This window comes from Scyliorhinus torazame, chromosome 13 (assembly GCF_047496885.1).
Source record: "Scyliorhinus torazame isolate Kashiwa2021f chromosome 13, sScyTor2.1, whole genome shotgun sequence".
In the NCBI taxonomy this organism is placed as follows: Eukaryota; Metazoa; Chordata; class Chondrichthyes; order Carcharhiniformes; family Scyliorhinidae; genus Scyliorhinus; species Scyliorhinus torazame.
In genome coordinates this window covers 171,043,053-171,070,580 of record NC_092719.1, presented here as the reverse complement: position 1 = coordinate 171,070,580, position 27,528 = coordinate 171,043,053, and the positions used below count along the sequence as shown (strand labels likewise).

The 27,528-nt window shown below is 47.5% G+C and overlaps 1 protein-coding gene across 1 annotated transcript in view; it reads right to left on the bottom strand.

The window, feature by feature from the left end:
• The window catches only part of dnah12 (dynein, axonemal, heavy chain 12), a 475,562-nt gene extending 461,452 nt beyond the window's left edge, over positions 1 to 14,110 (bottom strand). Inside the window, exon 1 of the mRNA XM_072472436.1 lies at positions 14,010 to 14,110. The gene's annotated coding sequence lies outside the window, so the exon portion shown is untranslated. The remainder of the gene's footprint in view (positions 1 to 14,009) is intronic.
• Positions 14,111 to 27,528: the final 13,418 nt, after the last annotated feature.

The following is a 27,528-nucleotide window of genomic DNA, read 5'->3' as shown; positions in this document are numbered from 1 at the left end:
GTCTAGGCATCTAAAAACTGACGATGCTCTTGAGGAGTACAATTAAAATAGGAAGGAACTTAAACGTGGAATTAGGAGGGCTAAAAGGGGCCATGAAATGTCTTTAGCAATCACGGTCAAGGAGAATCCCAAGGCTTTTTATGCATATATTAGCAGCAAGAAGGTAGCAAGTGAAAGAGTAGACCCACTTAAGGACAATGGAGGGAAGTTTATGCGTTAAACCACAGGAAGTGGGTGAAATCCTTAATGGGCACTTTGTATCGGTATTCACCAGGGAGAAAGACGACACATGTTGAGGTCAGGGGTAGATGTGGGAACTTGCTTGAGAATGTTAATATGTCAAAGGAGGAAGTGTTGAGTATCCTAAATTGCATTAAGGTAGACAAATCCCTGGGGCCGGATAGGATCTATCCCAGGATACTGCAGGAGGCAAGGGGAGAAATAGTTGGGGCTTTTTTTGTTTTGTTGTGTTTTTTTATAAATTTAGAGTGACCGATTAAAATTTTCCAATTAAACGGCAATTTAGCATGACAAATCCACCTACCCTGCACATTTTTGGGTTGTTGGGGTGAAACCCACGCAAACACAGGGAGAATGTGTAAACTCCACAAGGACAGTGACCCAGAACTGGGATCAAACCTGGGACCTTGGCGCCATGAGGCAGCAGTGCTAACCACTGCGCCGCCGTGCTGCCCTATAGCTGGGGCTTTAACAGATATCTTCACGTCCTCTTTGACCACAGGCGAGGTTCCAGAGGACTGGAGAATAGCCAATGTTATTTCCTTGTTTAAGAAAGGAAGCAGGGACAATCCAACAAATTATAGACCGGTGAGCCTGAGATCAGTGGTGGGGAAGCTGTTGGAAAAGATACTGAGGGACAGGATATATGGACATTTGGAGGAAAATTGACTAGTTTGTGACAGGAAGCATGGTTTTGTACAGGGAAGGTCATGTCTCCCCAACTTTGAAGAGCTGACAAAGAAAATGGATGAGGGAAGGGCTGTAGATGTCGTTTATATGGACTTTAGTAAGACGTTTGAATAGGTCCAACATTGCAGACTGGTACAAAAACTAAAATCACATGGGATTCAGGGTGGGCTAGCTAGACTCCACTCAGACAGTGACCCGGGGCAGAGATCAAGCCTGGGTCCACAGCGACATAGGCAGCAGTGCTAACCACTGTGCCACCCTGTAGTCACTTGCCTAACAGCAGTTGGCTGCTTTGTAATGATGCTTAGAAAATCAGCATACAGCCTCCAATTTCACCATTGCTAGTCATTCTACCTACTGCATGCAGGTGTAATGAAAGAAAGGCAAAAACTTACATTTAAGCAGCATCTTTCACAATCTCGCGAATTGCTTTACAGCCAATTGAGTACTTTTGAATTAAAGTCACTGGTATAATGTAGGTAATGTTATCAAATGGTGGAGCAGGTTCAAAGGACCGAGTGGCTAACTTCTACGCCTGACATGTATGACTGCACGTTATTCTGGATGTATGAGATGAGCTAGGCTTTAGTATCCATAATTATCGTGTGAAGAGGGTTGAATCATGGCTAGACTTTTGTTATTTTGTTGCTGATAGAAATTTACTGTGAGCAGGCTTTCTGGGGTAAATTTGCCAGGACAAGAGTGCACAATGGGCTGATAATGAATCAGTAGCCCGTTTTATCCTGCACATGACACTCTTGAGTCTTTTCCATTGACTTAATTTTTCTCCTTTTATCCACTTACCTATTATCCTACTCTATTTTGCTTTTTTTATGAGTTTTTTAAAAATAAATTTAGAGTACCCAATTATTTTTTTTTCCCAATTGTGGGTCGTGGGGGTGAAACCCACGCAGACACGGGGAGAATGTGCAAACTCCACACGGACAGTGACCCAGGGCAGGGATTCGAACCCGGGTCCTCAGCCGCCCTTAGATGTTGCACATTTTAGAAATTGAAATGCACTATAGTGAGAAGCAGCAATCAGCAGTCTTCAGACTTGTTGATCAAGAAAGCACACATACAATTGTGAACCATTTAGCCTTTCTTCTCTGGCCTTTTAAAAGTTGTGCTGAGTGCTCCAACTGACAAGTGAAAACCTATGTTGTTCAATCATTCCACTTCATTGCTCAGGAGTCATTTGATCTTTCTACCCTGTGAGATCACTTAGTAAATAGAATTCAATTACACTCCATGAATGAAATAATTATATTGAATAATATCATGCACCCAGGCAGAAGAAAGTCTTCCTACTTCTACGGAATGGAAAAGATCTTGTGCAGTTTATTAGGGTTGCATTTCCCCCAAATATGAATTTACTGTTACCATGTCCACATGGTGCAATGTTCAGAACCTGTTTACCAGGACTGATGAAATCACCAAAATCAGTGTTATTATCTGTAGTGTTATAAATAACTAATGGGATCATTTCCTGGGTGTTCAGGAGGAAACTGATTGATACCATCTGTTGTGTATCATTGTTGAAGTTAAATTTTACCCAATACAAGTTAGCCTCAATGGTCAGAGTATAAAATGAGTAGTAGTTCCAATAGTACTTGTTTTACACTATCGGCGAAGGCTATGACTCCCCTTCTGTACTTAACTTGATTTTTGAGGTTATATAGTAATTGACAAAGTCATATATTCATATCACTGTCATAGTTGTAAGGGCCCTTCCTGTTAATTCCCTTATTTCCCATTTCTTTTACATTGCCATTATCATTTTGATCCATGGATATTTAATGGACATATACCTTTATAAGTCAAGCAGAGGAAGTGAGGAACTCAGAACTTGCAAAATAGTATACTGTGCTTTTGGAGATTTAGCTTTTGAACAGCAGAATGCAGACTTTCTGGCACCCGAGAGATCGGAGGGATTCCATTCGATTGGTTGGCTGGTGGCCAATGAATTGGCCAAAGGCTGTATTCTGCCTGACGACAGCCAGTGATTGGGTCCTCCCTGTGTGGGATGGTTTTCCGAGAACCCAGGAAGGGACTGTTGGGTCCTGGATGCAGAGAGAAGAAGCTGTGAGCTCTCTCCTTCTTCAGAAATACTGTGTGCCTGCTGTTTTCTGAACCCGAGACCTGGATGAATCTACAATGAAAACCATTACAGACTGAAAGCAAAAACCTGCAACTGAAGGTCTAGACTGAAGAAAGGTGTACTAGAAGGCATCCATCTATAAAGAGACTTTTATACTTTTTACTTATTATGTTTCTTTACACCCCTCTTCCCCTCTGTGTTTGTCTGACTTGTGTGTGTGTGTATATATATATATATATATATAGGGGTGAGTTAAAGAGGGGGGTTAGGAAGTAGATAATAGTGGTTTTTGCTGCAGATTTAATTATAGTTATGGTTATTAATAAAACTTAATTGTGTTCCCAATTACAAACCTGGTGACTGTAGTTATTGGCACAGAGGTACATATTGTTCTGCTTTCAGTCCAGACAGATCATTCCATACATGAAAAACATAGGACATACGATAGATACACAATGTAAAAGCAAAGACATGGACATCAGGTGAAGTTTATGGAATGTAGTACTACTCAGTAGAGAAGATGCGTGGAGAGATCAATTCAGTCCATAAGAGGATCATTCAGGAGTCTGGTAAGAGTGGGGAAGAAGCTGTTTTTGAATCTGTTAGTACGTGTTTTCAGATTTCTGTATCTTCTGCTCGATGGAAGAGGTTGGAAGAGAGAATAACCCGGGTGGGAGGGTTTTTTGATTATACTGCCCGCTATCCCAAGGCAACAGGAGATGTAGACAGAGTCAATGGATGGGAGGCGGGTTTGCATGATGGACAGGGCTGTGTTCACGACTCTCTGTAGTTTCTTACGGTCTTGAGCTGAGCAGTTGCCATACAAGGCTGTGATAGCCAGATAGGATGCTTTCTATGGTGCAGCTGTAAAGATTGGTGAGAGTCAATGTGGACATGCCGAATTTCCATAGTTTCCCGAGGAAACTGTTGTGCTTTCTTGGTCGTAGTGTCAACGTGGGTGGTCCAGGACAGATTGTCGGTGATGTGCACACCTAAGAATTTGAAGCTGGCAACCATTTCCACCTCGGCACCACTGATGCAGACAGAGGTGTGTACGATACTTCACTTTCTGAAATCAATGACCAGCTCCTTGGTTTTGCTGATGTAGAGGGGGAGATTTCTGTCACTACACCACGCCACAAGATTCTCTATCTCTCTCCTGACTCATCATTGTTCGAGATCTGACCCACTACGGTCGTGTCATCAACAAGCTTGCGGATGGAGTTGGAGCCAGATTTTGCCACACAGTCGTGTGTATAGGGAGTATAGTAGGGGGCCAAATACGCAGCTTTGCGGGGCCCTGGTACTGAAGAAGAGGTGTTGTTTATCCTTACCGATTGTGGTCTATGGGTCAGCAGGTCAAGGATCCAGTTGCAGAGGGAGGAGCCAAGTCCTAGGTTTTGGAGTATTGATATGAGCTTGGCTGGGATTATGTGTTGAATAAGAGTCTGACATAGGAGTCCCAGTTGCCGGTTAGGGACTTTGCATGGAGGGAGTTCCCTAGGTTGCTGGGATACACCCTGCTGGAGTGACTGCTGCTTCCGGATGTGGCAGGGGAGGGAAGAATTGGGGATATATACAAGTGGCTGGGGGAGCAGGGAGGCCAGCGGGTGGTGAAGATCAAGGAGAAATGGGAAGCGGAATTGGTAGGGGAGATCAATTGGGGAGCATGGAGTGAGGCACTGTGAAAGGTAAACGGGACCTCCTCATGTGCAAGAATTTGCAGGGAAGAAGCTGTTTTTGAATCTGTTAGTGCGTGTTCTTAAATTTCTGTATCTTCTGCTCGGTGGAATGATACAGTTTAAGATGGTGCACAGGGTGCATATGACTCAGGCGAGAATGAGTGGGGGTAGCACATGAGTGTGAGACGTGTGGGCGGGGGCCAGCGAATCACGCACACATGTTTTGGGGTTGCGAAAAATTGGGAAGATTCTGGGCGGGAGTGTTCGCAGTCTTAGCCAGGATAGTGGAGGAGGTGGAGGATCCGGACCCTTTGGTGGCGATATGTGGGGTCTCAGAGAAGCCGGAGCTCATGGAGAGGAGGAAGGCTGATGTCTTGGCCTTTGCCTCTCTGATTGCACGGCGGCGAATTTTGCTGGAGTGCCAGTCGGCATCGCCACCGGGGCTAGCAGCTTGGTTGGGTGACCTGTACGACTTCCTGCGGTTAGAGAAGATAAAGTATGAGTTAAGGGGTTCTTCAGGGGGGTTTGAGGAAAGGTGGGAGATGTTTGTGACCGTGTTTGAGGGGCTGTTCGTCGCAGGAGAGGGGGGGTTGAAAAAGGGGAATAATCTGTACAGACTGTATAGTTGATTGTTGGGAAGCATGTTTCCCGGGATGTTTGTTCGTTCTAACCTGTTTTGATACATGTTTGTAATAAAACACATTTTTTTTAAAAAGTAGTCCCTGTTGCCAAGATGCTCCAGGGATGAGTGTAGGGCCAAAGAGATAGTGTCGGCTGTGGACCGGTTGCGGCGGTATGCGAATTGCAATGGATCAAGACATTCTGTGAGTATGGAGTTGATGTGTCTCATGACCAATCTCTCGAAGCACTTCATAATATTAGGTGTCAAGGCCACAGGACGGTAGTCGTTGAGGCACGGTGCCAGGTTCTTTTTTGGTACCGGTATGATGGTGGTCTTCTTGAAGCAGGTGGCGGGTAGGCACACATAATTGAGGGGGAAGGGTCCGCCAGCAGTAAAACTGACACCATTAAGCAAGTGGTGGGAATGGGGTGACGGGAAGAACTTGCCCACTGTGCAATTAGGTTCATTAACAAGCCACTTACGGTTCATTATCCCAGAGTCCACTGGGATTAGTGGCGGCTCAGGGATTCGTCCAAACTCACCTGGGTTTCCCATGCCTCCTTGAAACTATTCAGCAAATCTCAACAGGGTTGCCAGAGGTCTCCTGGCAAGGTCCCTTGTGCTAGCCCCTTCGGTGCCTGATAGGCACTTAATTCAATCTCCATTTAAACAATGTTGTTTTCCCACCCCTTCTTCAACCAGTGAGCAGGACCTACATCAAGAATACTGTCCATAAACTAGTGGTCATCCAAAACTCTGCCACTCATATCCCAATTTGCAATGCCCATTCCCCTATCTCCCCCATGTTCCCTGACCTACATTGGCTTCCAGTCAAGCAATGTCTTGATTTAACATTCTCATCCTCGTTTTCAAATCCTTCTATGGTCTCACCCCTCACCTCCCTATTCCTGTAATCTCCAATTCCCTCCCTATACATATCTCAAGGTTCACCCTTTACAACTCAGCTCTTTGACCACATTTCTGGTCATCAGACCCAATATGTCTTTATTGAGCTCTGTGTCATTCTTTGTTTTATAACATGCCTCAGCATGCTTTCAATTATGCTAAGGACACTATATACATGTAAGTCATTGTTGTTATCAATAACGTTCCAAAATAATCGTTAACAAAGTTACAAATTACATCCTATGTCACTGTGACCACTTTCTCATTTGCAACTTGTCTGCTGCCTTTCATATGTTTACCGCATGATGTCCCCCAACACCTCTTCACTGTCGTCCAGCTGAGTGGGACAGGACTCACCTGGTTCTATTCTTATCCATCTAATTGTAACTAGAATATCATATGCAATAGCTTCATTTCCTACTCCTGTCCCCCAAAGATCTATCTTTAGTCCCTTCTATTTTCCAGATACATGCTGCCCCTTGGGAACATCAGCCAAAAGCACAGTGTTAGTTTTCACACGTATGCTGATGACACCCAGCTCTACTTCATCACCTCCCTCAACCCCTCTGTTGTTGCTAAATTATCAGACTACTTGTCAACACCTTGTATTAGACAAGCTGAAATGCCCTCCAATTAAATATTGGGAAGAATAAAACGATGATCTTCGCTTTCTGCTATAAACTCTGTTCTCTAGCTACCAATAATGTCCCTCTATCTGGCAACTGCCCGAGGCTAAATCAAACTGTGTGTCTTATTAAACCCTGTTTTGTGAGGGCCACGAAGAATCCAGCACGAGTTTTAAGGATACAAAGTAATAACATTTATTTACAATAACATATGTATATAACAGCAGCAGCAACTTCCCTTGCTGCACACTCCTTCCTGCTGGTTCCTGAACTGGCCAGCTTTATTTATACTAGGAGTTTACTAATGGTTTCTCCGCCCCCCTCATTGGGGAAGCTCATACTCCCACAGGATTGTGGGATTGTCATTAGTTCCCCGCCAATGGTAAGTAGGCAGGTTATAACACCCTCCCCCCCAAAGTCCAAGGAATCCACCGAAGACCCTGGCGAAGAAGGGCGTCGGACTCGTTTGGCCGCAGGCTGGACACCATTTGCACGTGGCGCTGGATCAGGCGGCGTGAAACGAGACGGAGACCGGCACTTCCGTGATGAACGGCGCAACGGTTGCACATCCACGGCCCATGGACCCGAGGATTCCCCCTCTGATGCATCCTGTGTCTCCATCTCGGAGTCAGAGTCTGCTGCCTCCGTCATGTCAGCGTCTCTATCTCCATTCGGTTCCGTAACGACCTGCACAGGCTTCGAGTGAGGCACCAGTGGAAGATTGTGAGGACTACCTTCCCTTGTCTCTGGTCTCTGCGGCTGTAGAAATGAGCTCCGGGGGCGGGGAATCTTGAGGGGATAGTCTTCTGGACCGAACGTGGTCTACATGTTTGCGCTGGAGACGACCCTGGGCTTGCACCTGTTAAGATATAGGGCCCGTTTGGCGAAAGATTACACCAGGAACCCATTGGGCACCACCAGCAAAATTCCGAAAGAACACTGGGTCACCGGGCGCAAACTGCCGAATCGGCCGATGCCGAGAAAATCCCTGTCCCTGCCGTTCTTGTGTGCGGCGTATTTTTGTGCCAATGCCCGGGAAAGCCATACTAAGGCGGGTGCGAAGTCTCCGGCCCATTAGGAGTTCTGCGGGAGCTACCCCAGTCACCGCATGGGGCGTGGTCCTATACGTAAACAAAAAGCGAGCCAGTCTCGTGTCCATTGATCCGGAAGACTGCTTCTTTAGGCCTCTTTTGAATGTCTGCACTGCGCGCTCTGCCAACCCATTTGAAGCCGGGTGGTAAGGGGCAGTGCGGATATGGCGTATGCCGTTCATCTTCGTGAACCTCGCAAACTCCTCACTCGTGAATGGAGTGCCGTTATCCGTGACCAGCACCTCGGGGAGGCCATGCGTACTAAACGACAAACGCATCTTTTCAATTGTTGTGCAGGACGTTGTCCCCTGCATCTTATGCACCTCTAGCCATTTAGACTGGGCGTCAATTAACAGAAGGAACATGGATCCTTGAAAAGGGCCTGTGAAATCTGCATGCAAGCGTGCCCAAGGCCGCCCTCGCCATTCCCAGTCATGTAGGGGTGCGGCCGGCGGAAGCTTCTGATGCTCCTGGCAAATGGAGCAGTTTTGGGCCACCTTCTCAATGTCGGTGTCGAGGCCTGGCCACCAGACATAACTCCGGGCCAACATTTTCATTTTGGTCACACCTGGATGCCCATTGTGCAAGTCTGTTAGTATCAGCTCCTGGCCTTTTTCCGGGACAATCACATGCGTCCCCCACAAGAGGATGCCGTCTTCCACGCTGAATTCTGACAGCTTGGAGGAAAATGCCCGCAACTCGCCTGGGAGCTGTCTATGCTGCCCACCATACAGGACTATGTGCCGAATCTTTGACAGGACTGGCTCCGTCTGGGTCCACTCACGGATCTGTGATGCCGTGACAGGCAAGGTGACCATAAAATTTAGGGTTGCAACCACCTCACCGGTCGTGGGGGTCGACATGGGGCCGGTCGATAAAGGCAATCGGCTCGGTGCGTCGGCATTTGTTATCTGCGTACCTGGTTTGTGCTCCAGAGAATACTCGTATGCAGCAAGCAACAAAGCCCAGCGCTGGATCCGTGCGGAAGCAATGGGCGGTATTGGCTTATCCTCTCTGAAAAGTCCCAGCAGAGGCTTATGATCAGTCACGATAGTGAAATGGCGGCCATACACGTACTGGTGGAAGCGTTTCACCGCAAAAACCATTGCCAGGCCCTCCTTCTCGATCTGCGCGTACTTTTTCTCCGCTGCAGTCAATGTGCGGGAGGCTAAAGCTATCGGTCGCTCGGCCCCGTTCTCCATCTTGTGGGACAGGACGGCCCCAATACCATACGGGGATGCATCACATGTGACGAGCAAAGGCTTTCCAGGATCATAGTGGGTTAGTAACCCAGACGACGACAATTGTTGCTTTACCCGCCGGAAAGCGGTTTCTTGCGGCTGACCCCAAACCCAGGTGTGATTTTTCTTTAGCAGAAGGTGCAAAGGGCCCAGCATAGTTGCCAGATTGGGGAGGAACTTCCCGTAATAGTTTACGAGACCGAGAAAAGAACGAAGATGCGACGTGTCAGTTGGGGCGGGGGCATGTTGAATTGCACGCACCTTCTCTGCGACGGGGTGCAAACCTTCGCGGGCCACCCGCTAACCTAGGTAGACTACTTCCTTTGCCTGAAATACGCACTTTGTGCGACGTAAACGGACTCCAGCCTCCGAAAGGCGTCTAAGGACAGCCTCCAGATTTTCCAAATGTTCCTGCTCCGGCGTCCCTGTAATCAAAACGTCATCTAAGTAGACAGCAACACGTGGTAAACCTCTCAAAATGCCCTCCATAACACGTTGAAAAATTGCGCAGGCAGAGGATACTCCAAATGGCAACCGTGTATATTCATACAGGCCCCGGTGTGTATTAATCGTTACATATGGTCGGGAGGCAGGGTCCAGCTCCAACTGCAGGTAGGCGTGACTCATATCTAATTTTGTGAACGAGAGTCCACCTGCAAGCTTCGCGTAGAGATCCTCTATGCGAGGCATTGGCTATCAGTCGAGTCGGGAAGCCGTATTCACTGTAAGTTTATAGTCGCCACACAAGCGAACTGTGGCATCTGGCTTCATTACAGGTACAGTTGGTGCTGCCCAGTCAGCAAAACGGACGGGCCTGATAATACCCAAACTCTCCAAACGAGTGAGCTCCCCTTCTACCTTCTCGAGCAAGGCGTAAGGCACCGGGCGCGCCCGGAAATAGCGCGGCGTGGCTCCTGGTTCGACTTGGATACGGGCTACGGCCCCTTTTATTTTCCCCAAACCAGGCTGGAATACACATGGGTATCGTCCTAGCACCTCAGTCAATCCTTCAGAAACTGTTTGGAGGATGTGCTGCCATTGCAACCGCAAATGGCGCAACCAGTCCTGACTCAACAGGCTGGGCCCATGGCCACGCACCACGATAAGTGGGAAACGCCCCTCCTGGCGTCCATAAACAACAGGGGTCATTGTAGTTCCTGCAATGTCCAGTGGTTCACCCGTGTAGGTGGCCAACCTGGCCTGTGAGTCGGTTAATGTAAGGGTCTGTATACCCTGCTTGATGCGGTCGAATGTCCTCTGGGCGATCACAGAGACCGCTGCGCCAGTGTCCAACTCCATCTCAAGCGGGTGGCCATTGACCCGTACTGTCACCTTAATGGGGGCCACACGGGGAGCTGCCACACAATGCAGCTGCAGGCAGTCATCCTCCATCTCCACGTCCTCAGGAGTAGTCGCCGCAGGTTCATCCACATGGAAGGTACGGCCCCTGGGCTGGTCCCAGTTTCGGTCGGAACAACGGCGCCGCTGGCGCTCCCAGGACCGCCGTCCGCGACGGGGTCGGCGCCTACAAGTCTGACATGGACATGGCTCCTCATCCATTGGTTTTGGAGAAGGCTACCTTCGGGGAGGAATGTCCGACGGCCACTGGCCTTGGTCCGGACGTTGCCTCGCCCAAGGTACCGCAGAAGTGTGGGGGGATGTTTTCGGATGAAAGGGGTTGCGCCCCAAGGCATGCACTTCCATTCCCTGTAGCTCCTGCACTCCTCGTTCTGCGCTCTCTCGGGACAATACTATTTGAATGGCCTGTTGAAAAGTCAATGTTGGCTCAGCTAACAACTTTCTCTGGGTGGCCGCATTGTTAATACCGCAAACCAAACGGTTGCGTAACATTTCTGACAAGGTCTCACCATAGTCACAGTACTCCGCAATCCTGCGTAGCCTGGATAGAAAATCGGCAAGGGATTCTCCAGGGGTCCTCTCAGCGGTATTAAACCGGTAACACTGGACTATCGTGGACGGGGTTGGGTTAAAATGCTGCCCCACTATATTCACAAGTTCATCAAACGTTTTGGTGTCCGGCGCAACTGGGTACGTAAGGCTCCTAATCACCCCAAACGTATGCGGGCCGCAGGCAGTGAGCAATATGACCACCTGGCGCTCGTTTTTGCTGATATTGTTTGCCCGGAAATAGTAACGCAACCGTTGTGTGTACTGGTTCCAGCTTTCCAGCGCAGCATCAAAAACATCCAAACGTCCGTAGAGGCATGGTATAATAGAAAACAACTTCCAACCTGTATCCAACAAAAATCCAGGGAGGTGGCTTCAGCAGTGTAGACAGCTATTCACTTTAACCTTCGTCACCAGTTTTGTGAGGGCCACAAAGAATCCAGCACGAGTTTTAAGGATACAAAGTAATAACATTTATTTACAATAACATATATATATAACAGCAGCAGCAACTTCCCTTGCTGCACACTCCTTCCTACTGGTTCCTGAACTGGCCAGCTTTATTTATACTAGGAGTTTACTAATGGTTTCTCCGCCCCCCTCATTGGGGAAGCTCATACTCCCACAGGATTGTGGGATTGTCATTAGTCCCCAGCCAATGGTAAGTAGGCAGGTTATAACACCCTGAAACAAGCTTCTAACCACAAATCCTTGGCATTACTATAACTGTCCACACCCACCTCCATATAATTTTGCTGCTTCAATTCAGCTTCAGCTCAGCTACTGTTGAAACGCTCATCCATGCCTTTGTTACCTTTAGAACAAAGAATACAGCACAGGAACAGGCCCTCTGAGCCTGCGCCGATCACGTGTCCTATCTGGGCCAACTGCCTGTATCCTTTTATACCCCATCTGTTCAAGGGCCTATCGAGATAAGTCTTAAAGGTCACTTACGTATCTGCCTCGACCACCTCACTTGGTAGTGCATTCCAGGCCACCACCACCCTCTGTGTAAAAAGCCTCCCCGCACATCTCCACTGAACCTTTCCCCCCTCACCTTGAACTTGTGCCCCCTTGTAATTGTCACTTCTGCCCTGGGAAAAAGCCTCCAACTGTTCAGCCTATCTGTACCCCTAAGAATTTTATAAACTTCTATCAGGTCGCCCCTCAGCCTCCGTCTCTCTAGGGAGAACAATCTCAGTTTATTCAATCTCTCCTCATAGCTAATACCCTCCATAACCAGGCAACATCCTGGTAACCTTTTCTGTACTCGCTCCAAAGCCTCCACGTCCTTCTGGTAGTGTGGTGACCAGAATTGGACACAGTATTCCAAATGTGGCCGAACCAACGTTCTATATAACTGGAACATAATTTTAGAGCTTTTATGCTCGATATCCTGTCCTATGAAGGCAAGCATGCCATATGCTTTCTTTACCACCATTTCCACCTGTGCTGCCACTCTTAAGGATCTGTGGACCTGCACGCCCAATCTCTGTATCTCTATGCTACTGATGGTTCTGGCATTTATTTTATAGCTCCCACCTGAATTGGGTCTACCAAAATGCATCACCTCGCATTTGTCCGGGTTAAATTCCTTCTGCCATTTCTCTGCCCAATTTTGCAGCCTATCTATATCCTGTTGTATTCTCTGACAATCTTCATCAGTATCCGCAGCTCCTGCAATCTTAGTATCACCCACAAACTTGCTAATCAGACCCGCTACGTTTTCTCCCAAGTCATTTATATATATATTACAAAAAGCAGAGGTCCCAGTACTGATCCCTGCGGAACACCACTAGTTACAGACCTCCATTCGGAAAAACACCCTTCTGTTACTACCCTCTGTCACCTATGGCCAAACCAGTTCTGGATCCATCCAGCTAGTTCATCCCTGACCCCATGTGATTTAATCTTTTGCACCAGCCTGCCATGAGGGACCTTATCAAATGACTATTCTAACACACCCATGACTGGTCTCCCACATTCTACCCTTTATAAACTTAAGGTCATCCGAAACCTTGGTACACATGTCCTCGTTTGCAGCAAATCCCCGTCACCTACTACACTTGTGTTTGGTGATCTACTCTGGCTCCTGCTTGAGATGTCTTGAGTTTAAAATTCTGATCTTGGCTTTCAAGTCCTTGCATAGTCTCATATTTGTAATCTCCTCCAGCCCCACAATACTCAGAGGTACCTGTACTTTTCCAATTCCTGCTTTTTGACTGTTACCAATTTTCATTGCTGCACATTGATAGCAATTTCTTCAGCTGCCTAGGCTCTAAGCTCTGGAATTCCCTCTGCCTCCCTACCTGGCTTTCCTTCCTTAAGACGCTCCTTAACACCGATCTCCTTCGCCAAGCTTTTGACCATCTACCTTACTAACACCTTGCATGAATTGGCGTCAAATTTTGTTTTATGATTCTTGCTGGGAAGCATCTTGGGATCTTTATCATCTTAAAGGTGCTATATAAATACAAGTTGTTGTTATCAATTTCCGAAAGATCCATTTAAAGTTTTTTTCAAAAATCAGTTAACAGGCTCATCCACTACTGGAAATATTTATCACTTCCCTACTTTCGCTATGCACATTGAAGATAAAAATAACAAACTTGAAACAAATGCGTACACCACGGAAAGGACTTATCGCAACACCCTGCGACGGTGAAATCAAAATTGTCGATATGTCGACAGTAATCCTGGGGTGTATAAACTGCAAGAACATGATCTCATTAGCACTTTGGAAAGAGGGAAGAAGCAAAGCGCCACTTGTGACTTGGTCTCGGAACCGATTGATGCTCCTCCACACTCGATCTCTTCATCAACGGGGATTCACGGTGGACTGAGGCAGCCCCGAACCCGCCTCAAAACTGCCCGAAGGCTGCACGCTTGCCGAGTGACTTACATTGACTGCCGGCCGACCTGTTCAATCTCGGTCCGCCGCTGATCCCCGGCTGCAGCCACCGCTACCGCCCCTGCAAACAACCTGGTTACCATGGAGACGGCATTTCCGGCCCGGCAGAGCTACTTCCGGCCTGGCAGGCGGCCCACGTCTCGCTGAATTCTGGCCGACGACTCGGCCATACCCGTTATTAACCTGGCACCCCTTCTCCCCCAGCCACATCGCCGGTTTACAAATAGGGTCTATTTTTGTGCTCCGCTGCCCATCATTTCTTATGATGTGGAGATGCCGGCGTTAGTTCCAGAAACATATATATATATATATAGACAAATTCAAAGATGCCAGACAATGCTTGGAATACGAGCATTAGCAGGTGATTAAATCTTTACAGATCCAGAGATGGGGTAACCCCAGGTTAAAGAGGTGTGAATTGTGTCAAGCCAGGGCAGTTGGTAGGATTTCCAGACCAGATGGTGGTTGTCAGACTTACTGTCATCATTTCTTACTTTAGGTATTTTTTCGCTGGTCTTTCCGCATCCGATTGAAGTTAACAGTCAGAAAGCCAACTAGGATGAATGTTGTTGTAAGGATGTATGCTGTCTTATGAAGTCGGGCTTGTATGGTTGAACAATTACCATTTATTAATAACACGTAACTCTATACATATATGCAGGCTAATCCTGGTGCTATCTTCCAGAATATTTCTCCCAGACTCACGAATAGGCTAATACACCAATCATGACTCTCCATTATAATAGGGGCAGTCCTGTCTCCTTCGTCCCACTCACCTTTACAACTACAGTCCCGAAAATTTACAATTGTGTTCATTTTTTATAAGTGCAAATCTAATGTAAAAACATTTTCCCCATGGAAGGGAGGCACTGTAGCACAGTGGTTAGCAAGTTGTTTCACAGCTCCAGGGTCCCAGGTTCGATTCCCAGCTTGGGCCGCTGCCTGTGCGGAGTCTGCACATTCTCCCTGTGTCTGCGTGGTTTTCCTCCGGTTTCCTTCCACAGTCCAAAGATGTGCAGGTTAGGTGGATTGGCTTTGCTAAATTGCCCTTAGTGTCCAAAAAGGTGCGGTGGGGTTACTGGGTTACAGGGGTAGGATGCTCTTTCCAGGGGCCTGTGCAGACCTGATGGGTCGAATGGCCTCCTGCACTGTAAATTTTTTTTTTAAATGGCAAATGCAGCTGTTCAAAAATTGACTTCAATCTTCCCAATGTGTAGCTAAGCAAAGTTCCTGCTTTCCATCATTAAGTGCAGTGTGGCAGTTTGGAGATAATGGAATGGTCAAAGGATGTGATGATATGGTAGATCTGGATGTCGTCAACATACAACTGGAGACTGACTTGTCTCATAGTGCAGTGGAGTCTGAATCATTAAATGGTCAAGGAGATAGATACATTTCTGATTTGAAAAATGGGTTAAAGAGATATAGGGAACAGGCAAGGAGGCGGATTTGAGACCAAGAAGAGATCAGCCATGATATAATTGAATGGTGGAGCATGCTCGAAGGGCTAATTGTCTACTTCTGTTCCTAATTCCTTTGTTCCTATGTTTTCAGATAATTTCAATGAGGCTAGCATGTAGGTGAGAAACAGCAGGAAGCCAAGGATAAATCCTTCTGGAACATCAAAGATCATGGCCAAGCCACTTCAGATGATTCACACCCATTGACAGCATAAAGGTGGAGCCAGACAAGTGCATTCCGCCCAGCTGGATGAGAGAGCTGTTGAAAGGGAATTGTGTGATCAAGTATACCAAAGCTACAGACAAGAAATAGTGGAATAGCTTACCTTTATCATTTCTGACTTTGATAAGAGTCTTTTTGGTATTGTGGCCAAGCAGAGACTGGTATGGAGGGATTCAAACATGGAGTTCTGGGAAAGATGGGCATATATTTGGACGGTGACATATTTAAGAACTTTGGAGAGAAAGGGAGTTTGGAGATGCAGCAGTACTTTGTAAGGAAGGTGCTGTCAAGAATTGTTCCTGAAAGTAAATGAGTGACGACAGCAGATTTTGAAGAAGGGACAGTAACATAACAAAATGCTTTCAGCAAACTTGTGCAGAGCAGGGTCTCACAAACAGCAATAACTGAAACTATTTTGGTTTAAGTGGCACTGGTTTAAAACAATGGTTCTTGGAACACTTTCCCCCACAGACCAATTTGGCAGTGTAAAAGACCCTGCAGACTACCCTGCTGGTCGTACCTCACTTAACAGCACCAAAAACCCATCGGAATTAATGTTGTTGCTTTTGATGCGCTTCCAATAAGGTGATGTCTTAGAAGCAACGGAGCTGCTCGGTTTGGGCTCTGATCTGTGATAATCATAGGTCTGCTGCGGGGGGGGAGGGGGAGGGGATTGAGAGGTTTGGGGATCTATTCGTGGGGGGGGCAGCTTTCCGAGCTTGGAAGGGTTGGTGGAGGAATTTGAGTTGCCAGCCAGAAATGGGTTCTGGTATTTGCCGGTGAGGGATTTTGTCAGGAAGCAGGTGCCGACCTTTCCCCACCATCGCCCGAAGGGCTGCAGGACAAGGTGGGACAGGGGTAGGTGAGGGTAGAGTTTCAGAAATTTAGAAGAAGTTGATGGACTGGGAGGGAGCCCCAATTGGGGTAGTGAAGCGTAAGTGGGAGGAAGAGTTAGGGAGGGAGGTGGAGGCTGGGCTGTGGGAGGAGGCTTTGAGGGTGAATGCATCCTCGTTGTATGCTAGGCTTAGCCTTATTAATGTGTTCACAAGGCACACATGACTGTGGCTAGGATGAGCAGGTTTTTAGAAAGGCTGGAGGATAGGCGTGGACAGTGCACTGGTGGGTCCGCGAATCTTGTCCACATTTTGGGCCTGTCCGAAGCTTGGGGGATTCTGGCGAGGGTTCGCCGATGTTATGTCAGGGGTCTTGGAGTGAAGGTGGTCCCAAGCCCAGAAGTGGTGCTCTTTGGAGTATCAGTAGACCTGGGAGTCCAGGGGGGTGAGAGAGGCCGACGACTTGGCCTTTGCCTCCCTGGTAGCCCGGAGACGGATCTTATTGGTGTGACAAGACCCAGGGCCGCCAAAACCGGGGGTTTGGGTGAGCGACCCGGCAAGAGTTCCTCAGGCTGGAGAAGATAAAGTTCGCCTTGAGAAGGTCTGTGGAGGGGTTTGCCCGGAGGTGGCAGCCGTTCATCGACTTCTTTGAAAATAGTTAAGGTATCAGCAGAGGAGGGGGGGGGGGGTTAAAAAAAGGAGGTTGGGGAGTTGGGGTGCAGGAGGCGGGAGGTTGGGGGGGGGTGAGACATTTATTTGCTTTGAGTATTTTTTTTAAAAATGTTCTTATTAAGGTATTTGAAAGTTTGTATAAAAAATAACAGAGACAATGGCATCAACATGGTATAGAACATAGAACATAGAACAATACAGCGCAGTACAGGCCCTTCGGCCCACGATGTTGCACTGAAACAAAAGCCATCTAACCTACACTATACCATTATCATCCATATGTTTATCCAATAAACTTTTAAATGCCCTCAATGTTGGCGAGTTCACTACTGTAGAAGGTAGGGCATTCCACGGCCTCACTACTCTTTGCGTAAAGAACCTACCTCTGACCTCTGTCCTATATCTATTACCCCTCAGTTTAAGGCTATGTCCCCTCGTGCTAGCCATTTCCATCCGCGGGAGAAGGCTCTCACTGTCCACCCTATCTAACCCTCTGATCATTTTGTATGCCTCTATTAAGTCTCCTCTTAACCTTCTTCTCTCTAACGAAAACAACCTCAAGTCCATCAGCCTTTCCTCATAAGATTTTCCCTCCATACCAGGCAACATCCTGGTAAATCTCTGCACCCGTTCCAAAGCCTCCACGTCCTTCCTATAATGCGGTGACCAGAACTGTACGCAATACTCCAAATGCGGCCGTACCAGAGTTCTGTACAGCTGCAACATGACCTCCTGACTCCGGAACTCAATCCCTCTACCAATCAAGGCCAACACTCCATAGGCCTTCTTCACCACCCTATCAACCTGGGTGGCAACTTTCAGGGATCTATGTACATGGACACCTAGATCCCTCTGCTCATCCACACTTTCAAGAACTTTTCCATTAGCCAAATATTCCACATTCCTGTTATTCCTTCCACAGTGAATCACCTCACACTTCTCTACATTAAACTCCATTTGCCACCTCTCAGCCCAGCATTGCAGCTTATCTATATCCCTCTGTAACCTGCTACTTCCTTCCACACTATCGACAACGTATACTAAACATTTACACCCCCCCCCCCATCTCAATCTTCACACACACCAACCATACAACAACAATCCCCCCCCCCCCCGGAATACTGCATCTGCTGACATTTTAATTTTCCCCGAGAAAGTCGATGAACGGCTGCCACCTCCGGGTGACCCGGACCATTGACTCTCTTAAGGCGAACTTTATTTTCTCAAGACTGAGAAACCCAGCCATGACACTAACTGGGGGGCTTCGAGTCCATCCACATTAACAAGATCCGTCTCCGGGCTACCAGGGAGGCAAAGGCCAAGACGTCAGCCTCTTTCGCCCCCTGAACTCCCGGCTCTTGAAAAATGAAAATCGCTTATTGTCACGAGTAGGCTTCAATTAAGTTACTGTGAAAAGCCCCTAGTCGCCACATTCTGGCGCCTGTTCGGGGAGGCTGGTACGGGAATTGAACCGTGCTGCTGGCCTGCTTTAAAAGCCAGTGATTTAGCCCAGTGAGCTAAACCAGCCCCTTCCGACACTCCAAAGATCGCTACGCCGGACCCGGCACCACCCGTGTTTTTAGCACCGTGGACATTGCCTTAGCAAAACCCTGCCAAAACCCTCTAAGCTTCGGGCATGCCCAAAACATGTGGACATGATTTGCTGGGTTTCCAGCGCACCTCGCACACCTATCTTCTACCCCAAAAAACCTGCTCATCCTAGCCGCTGTCATGTATGCCCGGTGGACTACCTTAAATTGTATTGTTGCTCTTATTAGCCTTAGTTTTTATTAGCTCTAATTCTGTCACCTTTGCTCACGAGTCGCCAGGTATCTTTCTGATACCGCCACGTGGTTCAAGCTCAAGTAATGATTAATAATGCAGCACACCGCTTAGAAAAAGTGAAATCAACGATCATGTATTATATACAGCAATAAATACTTATACAATAATCCTACTTCTAGACTATTACCTACCACTAAAGGCCAATACTTAACTTTGGTGATGGCCCACCAGGTCAGGGAATCGAATGGACTATCGAATTGAGTCTGGCCTGCGGGATTCAAAAAGGCTGGTACGAGTCGATAGTCTGGGGCACCTATCTGGTAGCGATCGCTGGAGTAACACTTACTTGTTTCTTCGTCGAAGGGTCTCGAAGGTTGCGAGTAGGAGAAGAAGGGTCGATCTGAACTTGGCCCCTTATTTTTATAGTTCCTAGGGGCTTCCCGCCTCTCGGGGCGGACCTTGACCCTGGTCCCAAGTGATTGGACTTGGTCCCAATCACTGGGTTCGATATGCTCCAATAATGGGATGATTCCTTGATCGGGGGGTGGTCGTCCACCTTTCTTTGTCTCAGCCACTGCTGGCGACGAAAAGTCTGGATCGGCTTTATGTTGCTAATGTGTAGCAATTGTTCCCAGGGATGGCGGATTAAAATGCAGATGGCTGGGTTGATGTGCTGTTAATGGTTGCAGGTATCGGTCTGGGCCGACTTCCCCAGAGCCGAATACACTGTTTTGCCTGCAGCTTTCCGTTTGAGTCCTGTTGGCTGATTTTCTCATCAGCCTCTTTCGTTCGCCATTTTAGATCGGGGTTTGGCCATTTTACTCGGGAATCAGCCATTTTAGGTGGCTACATTCCCTCCTTGTGATCCTAACGCGAAGCGTGAAGGATCACATAAATTTTGTTCTTTCCATTCCCTGACCCGGTGGGGGACACCTCCTACATGGCCACTGCTCTGACCCTAGCTATGCACAAATTTTGTTTTACCTAAACAATTCTAAGGGCGCTATGTCAGGCAGGGACATGCAAAAATAAAAAACTTGGAACCTCTAATTTTACCTAAATACACTATACTCACTAAACATTGCATTACCCTATCTTCCTAAAACATACAACAATCACAACATTTAATATACTCATTCCTGGCTTGGCAGTCAAGCTCAGGAACATACATTTTTTTTTGTTCATGAAAAGTTTTGCACATCTTTTTTTATTTAGAGTAAAAACGCAAGTGCTTGTTCTTTATTATTTTGTTATAGGTCGCGGGGGTTGGGGGTCTGGTCATAACCGAATATAGGGGATCGGATCCGATATACCGGGGTTCGAGCGCGGTACGCTCTTCCTCTCCATTTGCGGAGGCGCATAGTCTGCACTGCACAGCAGAGTATCACCAACGCTAACAGTGCTTCAATCCCATAGGACAGGGAGTACCAGGTTATGAACCTGGCACACCAGGAAGATGCAGTGTCGCTGGTGACTGGGCTCTGGGTACTGCGGGGCAGTGAAACATTAACGGCAGGGAGGTTTGAAGTAATGGGGTCCGCGTTCCCGCGCAACCAAATGTTCATGAAAAATATGTTGAGCACGATGAAGGGAGTCCTCATGGCTGTCCTGGCTGTCCTCTTTCCTTTTCCTTCTTGTGTTCTTTTATTTTCTCCAGTCCTGGAGCCTCTGGAATTCTGTAAAAACAAGCATAGTATCTGTAACTACCTTGGTTTAATATCCGGTGTGTTAGCGTGTCTGTCCTTTTGGGGCCAATTATACCCTTATAATTGGTCACTATGTGTGACTCCCTCATTTTTTTTTAAACAGATTTTAGGACACGGCACACTTCCCAATGACGGACCAGTGCTGATTTACCATCCAAATGTTCCAGGATGTAAATAGCATATGGCAGCGACCTAAAGGTCGCCTAAACAAATAAAAACTTTTTGAAATGAAAAATGCCAAATGAGGTGCGTATGGGCCCCAACGGGTAAGATTTGGATGGAGTCCCCGGGTAGGACGGCTACCAATGCCGTATCTCCCCTACCCAAGTGTGTTTGACCATCGGGGGAGTCCCCAGGCAGGGCGGGTCTCACGCCGTTTCTCCACTGCCTGAGCAACCGACAAGAACGGGCAAAAATGTAGTCATCGTGGTGTGATTGCTACAGTGATTCTCTCCCTTGAATCAGAAGAGCAGTTACGATCGGGCGTCTGGTACCCGAACCGGTGTCAGCTGAAGTGTCTGCAGACAAGCTAGTTCTGCTGAACAAGCGTCTGGTCTGCTGACCAGGTATCTGCAGATAAGTTGGTACCGCTGAACAAGCGTCTGGCCGCGGTGGGTCTCTGAGGGCAAGTGCTCAGACGTTTCAGGTGAATGGGTGTGTGACAGTGAGAAAAATTCTCCTGTCAGACAAACAACATTAAACAAACGTACGAACAACATAAAACATCCTGCAGGTTCCATCAGGAAGGACAACACTTCTCCCAAGCGTTTTCTTTAAACATCATGTGGACACCTCAGTTCTCTGTTGCGAACAGGGTCACAAAGGGGTTGGCGGTGTGGGAGCCGGACTCAAGGTCGTCCCCTTCTCCCGGGTGCCAAACTCTGGAGTGAATTAGGGCTGAAAGGGCTGCTTGGTGTGAGTTGGGGTTGCTTTCGTCGTTGCGGACGAACCTGTAGGAGTTGTCGCGGTGCCAATGAGTTGTGTCGAGTTGTGTGGGGACAAAGTCGGGGTCGTCCGTGTGGTTCGGTGGTCGGTGGGATTTGTTTAGAAAAGTGATCAGGAAGGGATCACTGGAGTCGAAATCAGAGTCGCTGGGTGTGGGTCCGGTTGTGTTGGGATAGTAGGGAGGCGTGCTGTGGCTATCGTCCGAGTCACAGTCGCTGTCTCTGCTGCTGCAGTCTAGGCATTCCGGGGCGGAGTGGAGATTTTGGGGGTGGGGTCGAGGGCGAGTCCGTGTCTGGGCTGGACGTGGTGGGGGTTGGTCTGGTTACGTTGGCTGTGGGCGGGGTGTGGTCTGCTGCGTCAAGCATGACGTGGTGGGCGTGGTTTGACTGTGTTCCATAAGCCTTTAACTGGTTTATATGAAACCACGCAGTCTTACCATTCGGGTATTTTATTTTGTATACCGATGGGCTTACTTTATCCGTAATGGAGTACGGACCCGAGTATTTTGGAGACAGGAATGTGCTGGGGTTATATACAGACAACATCACTTGCTGTCCTATATCATACTCCGTTGCATGCACTGCCTTATCAAAACAGGTCTTGCTCTGTTTCTGTTTGGTGCCCAATGTAACTGCGGCTGCTAACTGAGCCGTTTTTACATTAGCAACTAATTGCTCCACGGCTTTCTCGTGGGTGAGGGCCGTAACTTCAGGGCTGGTCAGGTCTAAACCTATCAAGTATTCTGTCCCTTTCATGGGACGTCCGGTCATACGAGTGTGTGGGGTGTAACCTGTGGAGGTGGTAACAGTGTTACGCAAAAACATCAGCGCAAAAGGGAGGACTGAGTCCCAAGTGGTGTTCTGCTGGACCATTTTTCGGATGGTGGTTTTTAGGGTCCGATTCATGCGCTCCACTATACCACTCGACTGTGGGTGGTACGCAATGTGGAATTTTTGGGTAATGCCAAATATCGTGAGGACGTTCTGCATGACCCGTCCCGTAAAGTGAGAACCTTGGTCCGATCCAATACTGCGGGGGAGTCCCCATCTTGTAAAGCTGCGGTGGGTTAGGATCTTGGCTGTGGTTTTGCGGTGTTGGTGCGGGCTGGAAATGCTTCCACCCACTTTGTAAAAGTGTCTATGACCACCAGAACATATTTGTAGCCATTCCTGCAAGGGGGCAATGGACCTATAAAATCAATCTGAAGGTTAGTCCAGGGGCCGTTAACGGGTCGGGTGTGGCTGAGTTGGGCCTTTTTGGCATATCTTTCGGGGTTGTTCTGCGCACAGATAAGGCAATTCTCAATGTAATGGCTTACATCTTCCTTGAGATTTGGCCACCAACAAAGCTGTTTCAGGTGGGCTGTAGTGGGATCGATTCCGGCACCACCCGTGTTTTTAGCACCGTGGACATTGCCTTAGCAAAACCCTGCCAAAACCCTCTAAGCTTCGGGCATGCCCAAAACATGTGGACATGATTTGCTGGGTTTCCAGCGCACCTCGCACACCTATCTTCTACCCCAAAAAACCTGCTCATCCTAGCCGCTGTCATGTATGCCCGGTGGACTACCTTAAATTGTATTGTTGCTCTTATTAGCCTTAGTTTTTATTAGCTCTAATTCTGTCACCTTTGCTCACGAGTCGCCAGGTATCTTTCTGATACCGCCACATGGTTCAAGCTCAAGTAATGATTAAAATGCAGCACACCGCTTAGTAAAAGTTAAATCAACGATCATTTATTATATACAGCAATAAATACTTGTACAATAATCCTACTTCTAGACTATTACCTACCACTAAAGGCCAATACTTAACTTTGGTGATGGCCCACCAGGTCAGGGAAACGAATGGTCTATCGAATTGGGTCTGGCCTGCGGGATTCAAAAAGGCTGGTACGAGTCGATAGTCTGGAACACCTATCTGGTAGCGATCGCTGGAGTAACACTTATTTGTTTCTTCGTCGAAGGGTCTCGAAGGTTGCGAGTAGGAGAAGAAGGGTCGATCTGAACTTGGCCCCTTATTTTTATAGTTCCTCGGGGCTTCCCGCCTCTCGGGGCGGACCTTGACCCTGGTCCCAAGTCTCAGCCACTGCTGGCACCGAAAAGTCTGGATCGGCTTTATGTTGCTAATGTGTAGCAATTGTTCCCGGGGATGGCCAATTAAAATGCAGATGGCTGGGTTGATGTGCTGTTAATGGTTGCAGGTATCGGTCTGGGCCGACTTCCCCAGAGCCGAATACACTGTTTTGCCTGCAGCTGTCCGTTTGAGTCCGGTTGGCTGATTTTCCCATCAGCCTCTTTCGTTCGCCATTTTAGATCGGGGTTTGGCCATTTTACTCGGGAATCAGCCATTTTAGGTGGCTACAGTATCAGGCTGAGCATGGCACATGTTGAGGTGGTATTACCCTGCTTAGGGCATCCGCCCATAGACCTGCCTCTATCTCTCCTAGCTCATCCTCCCACTTGCCCTTAAGCTCCTGGTAAATATCTGAAACCTTCCCCTCTCCCACCCAGGTACTGGAGACTACTCTATCCTGTATCCCCCGTGATGGCAGCAGCGTGTTGCTAATTTTGCCTTAGTTCAATTGCTCTGTTTTATTACCTTTGCTCTTGAGTCGCCAGGTATCTTTATGATACCGCCACGTGGTTCAAGTCCGAGTAATGATGAATAATCCAATACACTGTTTAGTAAGGTTTAAATTAAAGCACATTTATTATACACAGTAATCGCTACTCATGCACAAATTCTACGTCTAAGCTACTTCTACAACTAACAGGCCTATACTTAACTTGGAACTGGCCCACCAGGTCAGGGAAACAAATGGCCTTTCGTTCGGGTTCTGAGCCTGCTGGATTCGAAGTTGGTACAGATTGGTAGCTAGAGCGTCTATCTCGTAGCTAGCGTTGAATTACACTTACGATTCGATCTTCACTGCTCCGGTCACGGTCAATGTTGGTTCGTTGTTGCTGGGTGACCCGGGCAGGTCGAAGAGCTCGAAGACGTGGAGAGGAAGAGAAGAGAAGAGCGCGATTTGAACTTGAGGCTCAATTCTTATAGTCCCCAGGGGCTTCCCACCTTTCGGGGCGGACCCTATACCTGGCCCCAAGTGATTGGACTTTGTCCCAATCGCTTGGTTCAATTTTCTCCAATGCTGGAGCGGTTCCCTGATCGATGGGCGGTCTTGAGGTGCTCGTTCACCTCCTTTTGTGTAGGCTCCTGCTGACACCGAAGAGTCTGGTTTTGCTTTGTGTGTCTAAATGTTGCTTATTGTTCCCGGGGATTGCTCATTAGTATGCAGATGGGCTGTTGTTTTGTTATGCTGATGGTTGCTGGTATCGATATTGTCTGGCCTTTCCAGAGGTAAATACACAGCCAACCTGCAGCTGCTGGTTTTTGTCTTGTTGGCTGACTTTCCCATCAGCCTTTGCCGTTCGCCATTTTGAATCGGGAGTTGGCCATTTTAAGTGGCTACAAGCGTAAAGGCCGGCACCTGTTTTCTCAGGAAGTCTAGCACCTGCAAATACCTAAACCCGTTCAGTTTATCCTTAGGGCAGCACTGTGGCGCAGTGGGTTATCCCTGCTGCCTCACGGCGCCGAGGTCCTAGGTTCGATCCCGGCTCTGGGTCACTGTCCGTGTGGAGTGTGCACATTCTCCCCGTGTTTGCGTGGGATTTGCCCCCACAATCCAAAAATGTGCAGGTTAGGTGGATTTGTGTAGAAGCCAAGTATTTCAAATACAACTAATATAGGTAAAAGATAGCTGTTTAAGCATAAATGTTGAGCCCCAGTTTTAAATACCCATTTATACAGCATAATTCACTTTTACTGAAGTCCGTTGTTCTGGCAAATGCATATTTTCAAGATAATTTGACACTGCTTGTGCTAATTGTCAAGGACAGGGACTGACTACACGGCAACATGAAGGCAACAACAATGCAGATAACAGCTAGGTCAGAAAAGCTGATGTTGCACATTGAAGATGGACGGCTTGCCATCAAATCAAATGTGTTTGAGTCTAACCCAAACCAATTAGGATTATATTGGGGTGTGATTAGATGACTTAAGACAGATATGAAAGTGTATAACTGAAAAGTTTCCCCCGCCATTTTAGTTTAGTTTTTAGTGTGTTGTCTGTGGTGTATTGTCTTTGGGGGTGTGTTGTGCTGTGTTGTCTTTCTGTTAGTTTAGTGTTTTTTGCCTTTGATTCTAGTCTCCATTTTAGTTTATGTCTTTTGGGGGTTGTCAGTTTAACAGTCTGTGTCAGTGATGTTAGTCCACTTTTGACTTTGAGTTTGAGTTTAGCTGAAGATTAGCTTTCTCTCTCTTCATGTTTCATTGCCAGACTTTGACCTTTAAAAAGTTACTTTCGAGCTGTCTGCCTAAGCAAAGAAAGATAATGTCTGTAATTCTCTGAAAGCTTCGAATTGTCTACGAATTGCCTTTTAAATGACTTTCAAATTGTAATCAAGCGACTACAAATAAAACAATTCTTTTTGGCACCTGAGGAGTTTATACTGCAAATTTCTGCTGAGTTCCAGTATTCGCAAAGTGCTACTGATAACCGAATAGCAGAGATGATATAAATTCCTTCAACTATACACAGTCGAATAATACAAGGAATCGAACTACTTAACACAGTCTACAAATAGTGCAAATCTTACAACTTGTCGTATTGCGCCAGGACTTGATTAATCAACTAAGCTTCCCCCAAACTTGGCGTAGTTCGACAGGTTAAGATTCCTATAAATTAAAGATTCCTTCATTTTGGCGAGCCAGCCAGGAGTCGAACCTAGAATCTTCTGATTACAAGTTATCCCCATAAATTAAAGTTTCCTATAATTTGCCACGCTAAATTACCCCTTAAATGGAAAAAAATGAATTGGGCACTCTAAATTTAGAAAATAAATAAATAAATAAAGCCCTCACCAAACCCAAACCTTCCCAGCGCCTCCCACAGCTAATTCCACTCCACCCGATCAAAAGTCTTCTCCGCATCCATCGCTACACCACCTCAACCTCCTCTCCTTCTGAGGGCATCATAATACCATTTAAAAGCCTTTGAACATTGGCCTTGAGTTGCCTGCCCTTTACAAATCCCTTCTGGTCTTCCCCTTTCACTCCCGGGACACAGTCCTCTATCCTTGTGGCCAGTATCTTAGCCAGCAGTTTGGCGTCCACATTCAGTAGAGAAATCAGCCTGTATGACCTGCATTGTTCCGGATCCTTCTCCCGTTTCAAGATCCATGAAATCGAGGCCTGCGACATTGTTGGGGGGAGGACTCCCTTCTCTCTTGCTTCATTAAATGTCCTCACCAGCAGTGGGCTCAATATCTCTGAAAACGTCTTATAGAATTCCACCGGGTAGCCATCAGGCCCCGGGGCCTTGCCCGACTGCATGCCCTCCAGTCCCTTGATTATTTCCTCAATCTTAGTTGGGGCTCCCAGCCCTTCCGCCAGATCCTCATCTACCCTCAGGAACCTCAACTGATCCAAAAACTGCATCATCCCCTCCACCCCAGTCGGGGGTTCCAACTCATATAATTTACGATAGAAGTCCTTAAACACCTTGTTCACCTCCACTGGGACCAGGACAGTATTCCCGCCTCTACTCTTTACCTCCCTGGCCGCCTCCCTTTTCCTGAGCTGGTGCGCTAACATTCTGCTTGCCTTTTCCTCGTACTCATAAATCGCCCCCCTTGCCTTCCTCAACTGTTCCACCGCTTTCTCTGTGGTCAACAGCCTAAACTCTGCCTGTAACCTCCGCTGCTCCCTCAGTAGCCCCGCGTCCGAGGCCTCTGAGTATCTCCTGTCCACCTGGAGTATCTCCTCCACTAATCTATTCCACTCAGCCCGTACCACTTTTTCTCTGTGGGCCCGTATTGAAATT